This window comes from Silene latifolia, chromosome 2 (genome assembly GCF_048544455.1).
Source record: "Silene latifolia isolate original U9 population chromosome 2, ASM4854445v1, whole genome shotgun sequence".
NCBI classification, from domain to species: Eukaryota; Viridiplantae; Streptophyta; class Magnoliopsida; order Caryophyllales; family Caryophyllaceae; genus Silene; species Silene latifolia.
In genome coordinates, this window is record NC_133527.1 from 167,004,403 (window position 1) to 167,009,862 (window position 5,460).

The window sequence follows — 5,460 nt, forward strand, 5'->3', positions numbered from 1 at the left end:
AGAGAGAAAAAGAAAGAAAATAACAACGATTGTGAAAACCTAGGTACGATGACGACGCTTAAACCCAGTAGAGGATCTTCCGCAAATTCAACAACAAAAATCCACAAAAATAATAATAATAATCGATTCTCTCCTCTCGATTTCACGGTAGTAGGATCTCCTTCTTCAGTTATTAAGCTCACATCAAATCCAGTTGAGATTGAACCATTGGACCTTGATGATCTCATTACTGATCAGGAGGCTGAAGAGTGGATTGTTCAGAATTCTGGTAAGAACAAACAAAAGCTTGACACAGTCCTTGAAGAACCAGAAGGTATGTTACAATTTTCTGCAGTTGAGGTTCAAAAGGAGTTAGATTTTTGAAAACACTATGTTATTTGCTTTATCCTTGGGGAATATCCTCCTTGGGAGATTGTGGAGGAGTTTATCCATGATTTATGGCCAAATTTTGGGGTGGATAGAATCCTCTTCCTCCCTAATGGGGTTTTCCTGATGAGATTTGCTAAACAAAAGGATCAGAAGGCAGTATTAAAGCAAGGACATTTCCTCTTTGATAATAAACCTCTGATTGTGAGACCATGGACACCCCAAGAAACTCTAACCAAAGCTGATGTAAAGTTGTTCCGGTCTGGGTCAGGTTGATTAATCTTCCTCTGAAATTTTGGGGACAATGTATCCCTTGTATTGCTGGTTTGTTGGGAGACTATGTTCATTGTGATGGACCTACTGACAACAGGACCAGACTAGCATAGGCCAGGGTTTTGATTGATGTCCCATTTGGGAAAGCAGCTCCAAAGTGTATTAAATTCCTGGATGAGGATGGGAAGGTTGTCTCTCTCAATGTGGAATTTGAATGGTGCCCTATCAAATATGAGGAGTGTGGGGGTATAGGTCATGATGGGATTGCGTGTAAGAAGGCTAAGAGTAAACAGGGGCCAAAGCAAAAGGTGGTGCAAAAATGGCAACCAAAGGTCATTCCAACAAAGGCTACTCCAAAATTACCTACACCTAGGACCATCATACCACGGGCTAATCTGGGTAATTCTCAACCCAGAATAGAGGTCGCACTTATAGAGAAAACCAGAAATAGTACAATTCAACGAGGTGCTAGTGGGACTGTGCAAGTGGCCACACCTGCCAGAGCAGTCATCTGTTTAAGCAGACAAGAATTAATTGATCAAGGGTATAGCTCTAACAGGCTTGGACCACATACTTTCCTGGAGGCCCTTAATAATGTGACACCTAAAGTTGGGATTGGGACTCAAACAGTGTTATTACCCCCTGAGGGGGGTGATTTCCAATGATAGGCTTTTAGAGGGGATTGAATAGTCCAAACAAACAGAAGCATATCAAATGTTTCTTGCATCATCACAATATTGGATTATTTGGTTTCCTTTAGACAAAGGTGAAACCTTCATCTCTAAAGATAGTTAGGCAATGCATTTGTGATGGTTGGTGCATATCTACAAATTCTCACTGTCATAAAGGTGGTATGGTGTGGCTCTTATGGAAACATAATCTTTATCAGTTACAATTTATGAATATAATGCATAATTCATATATGTTTTAGTGACTAGTGTAACTATTGGAGATCCTTTTCATAGACTATGGTGTATGCCTTTAATGAGGTCTAGGAAAGGAGGCTTATGGTCTAGGCTCTGTTATTTCCAAACTCAAATTCAAGGACCATGGCTTATATGTGAGGATTTTGATACAGTTCTTAATCCTTGTCAGAGACTGGGTGGACACACTACTGATGAGGAAATAGATGATTTTTAGTTGTGTGTGGACCAATGTACTATGATAGATATGCCAGCTTCAGGGTCATATTTCACATGGAACAGCAAGCAAGAGGCAGCTACCAGAGTTTGCAGTAGAGTGGATAGGGCTTTAGTTAATCATGCCTAGATTGTTTCAAGACCTGACTATAGTGCTCATTTCATGGTGGAAGGTTACTTTGACCACACACCTTGCATTATACAGGAAAGCTCCATTGGTGTTCAGAAAAAAAAAATCCTTCAAGTATTTCAATATGTGGAGTGGGGTGGAGCAATTCCTTCCTACTGTCCAGCAAACTTGGGGGGATAGAATACCTGGCACTCCTATGTTTCAGTTTGTACGAAAACTTAAACTCCTTAAAAAACCTCTCAAAGTGCTAAATAAAGCCCTCTTTGATGATGTGTAGAATATTTGTATTAGAACTTAAAAGCACTTAGAATATGTACAGAAGCAATTGAGAAATGATCTTGGTAATGCTGATTTAGTTGCCGTGGAAATCATGGCTGCTAAAGATTACCAGGAACTGCAGCAAGCTTGTGATAGTTTTCTGCTACAGAATTCTAAAGCTACCTGGCTTAATGGAGGTGATAGAAATACCACCTTTTTTAATAGCTATATGAAAGGGAGGCAAGCAAGAAATATTGTTCTAAGAATAGCAGATGAACAGGGGAATTGGCTTACTGATATGGACCAAATTCAGCAGGCCTTTCTTTCCTTCTATCAGCAACTTCTAGGGGAAACTGACATCTTGAAACCTGTAAATGCTCAGGTGGTTCAGAGAAGCCCTATCAGAACTACTGAGCATTGGAATTTATTGTTGACTCCTGTTACAGATATTGAGATCAAAGAAACTGTATTTTCCATACCCAACCATAAAGCACCGGTCCAGATGGTTTCACTAGTACATTCTTTAAGGATGCATGGCCTGTGATATGACCTGATTTATGTAAAGTGGTTAAAAATTTCTTCCAATATGGGCAGCTTCTCAAGCAAGTGAACCATACAAGTGTTAGTTTAATTCCTAAAGTTGACTTGCCTGAGAATGTTACACAATTGAGACCAATCTCTTGCTGCAATGTGACATATAAAGTTATTTCAAAGCTCTTATGTGAAAGACTGGCAAAAGTTCTTCCTCATATCATTATCCCTAATCAAGGTTGGCTTTATTCAAAGAAGGAACATTATTGAAAATATCTTAGTCTGTTAGGATGTCATCAGGCTTTATCACAGAGCTTCAGTATTGATGTTGAGAGCGAGTCGTTGTTCACTCCATCAAACACATTTATATTCTCAACAAACAACTAGTTAATGGTTAAGTCTAGGTCGATCCACGGGATGGTGTGCTTTGGGTTCTAAGTCTATCTATCTCAATTTATGCTAGTGTCATAACTGATTTGGGTTTGTAGTTGTGAAAGCAATAAAGTAGAACAAGCAATAAGGCAAATAAAGATGTAAACAAATGATAAAGATACTAGGATGTCATGGGTTCATAGGGGATTCATAGGGGATTCATAGGGGATTCATAGGGGATTCATAGGAGTAGATCATACAAACATGTTCTCAATTAGAAGCAAGCACTTATTGTTGTGATGGGATCGAGTTAGTGTATATCTTACAATCCTTAAGAAGGTTTGGGTCCCGGAGCCGAATCGATTAGATTGTACAATACCTACAAGTCGTCTTAATCCTTCCTATCCAACTATATGCATGGTCTAATGAGGCTCGAGTTGGTGTATAAGTTTACAAGTCTCATTAAAGAGATAGGTGATGGGTAAAAAATGCAAGGATTCATAGGCTCGCATTTCATCAAACATAACATGTGCATAGGTTGAAATCACAACAAGCAAGCAATTTAATTATGAAAACATATTAGATTAAGCATGAATCATTCCCCATATTTTAGTCCCCCTAATCCCCCATTAATCCTAGTTAAGTAACTACTCACTTATGATCAAGTTTAGCATGCTAATAAGGTTGTCAATCATACTAACAAAGCAAAACATGATGAATAAATGATGTGATTAACAATAATTAAACAAGAGTAAAAAGGATTATACCTATATGAGATAATCCAAATAATAATGCAAAGAATAATAGAAGAAAACTTGATTGATTGATGAAGAGTTGTCAATTCTCCAATAATAACCCAATAATCTTCAATTACCCAATAATAAAGCTTAAACAACAATTAAGGAAAGATTAATGTGTAATTTATGGAAAGATTAAAGGATAATCTATTTTAATCTACTCCTAATATAATCTAAGAGAGATTGATTTAATCTAATGGAACTTGGTCCCTTGATTATTACAAATGGAGTATATATAGTGGTACATCATTAGGTTACGCAAGGGTAGATTAGTAAATGACAATGTTAAATGTTGGATAGAGAATTGCAAGTCTCGAGGGAAATGCGCGGCTCAAGCATCAAGTCCTAAGGAGATCCGTGCGTCTTGGGTTGAGGCACGGTTGATTCTGTAAAGGAATCCGCCCGGATCACTAGGGAGACACTCGGATCATAGCTCCCTAATCCGCTCGTCCTAGAAGCAAGACGCTCGGATCATGGTGTTCTGAGACGCCCGGATCGTGCTCGATCCGCTCGGATCCCTGGGCAGAGTGCTTCTCTTCTTTACTGCCTAATAATCCGCTCGTCCTGTGTCTGGCACGCTTGTATTGAGTCTGGCACACTCGGATCTGAGCTCGGGATGCGCGGATTGGCGGGCAGCTTGTCTATTTGAGCTTGGATTGTAAAACGGACGTCATTTCCTCATTCGGACTCCTATTAGAGTGATTCAAAAGCCTAGACCACTTGATTTTTTGACGCCGTTTCATCTATCATATTTTCAGAGCCAAATAATCAATTTTTAGTTTGGTTCCGAGCAATTTCTTCTTGTAATGGCTTCCTTCTCGACATCCTTGCTTTTAAGCCTATGATCCTTCTATATACTCTTTATGCCTACATCCTTGGTCATCATTCTTGCCTTCTCTTCATACTAGTCCATCCAAGATCGTCATCAAGCTTCCAAATATGCACGGGAGATGGGAATTCCGCCTCATTATCTCCTTTCCTATAAGACATATAAAATGCACTAGGAAAGCAAAATAGGAACGAATTGACAGATAAAATGGCCATGAAATGTTATATTAGTATGCAAAATGGGTTCAATTAGGTGACTAAATGTGTGCAATTAAGAGTCACATCAAACATCCCCAAACCGAACCTTTACCCTCTCTGACCTCCTAGGTTCAGAAGGAACAATAACTGATTCAGACATAGAAAGAACATCTTCCTGTACCGTTACATCATTTAGTGGCTCTTGAACTTCATCAAGTATAAATTTTCTCCCACTCTGTCTTCTAGAAATAAACTCCTTTTCTGCAAGGCAGCTTCACGAGCCACAAACACTTTGTTCTCGTTACTATTGTAGAAGTAATATCCACAAGTTTTCATGGGGTAGCCTACAAATATACATTTGTCAGAACGAGGTGCAAGCTTATCATCAGACTTGCTCTTGACATAAGCATCCCAACCCCATACTTTCATGTGTCGCAAATTCGGGACCTTCCCTTTCCATACCTCATATGGAGTTTTATCAGTTGCTTTAGTGGGACTTTGATTAAGTGAGCGTATAGTAGATAAAATGGCAAACCTCCAAAATGACTTAGGTAACTCAATTTGAGTC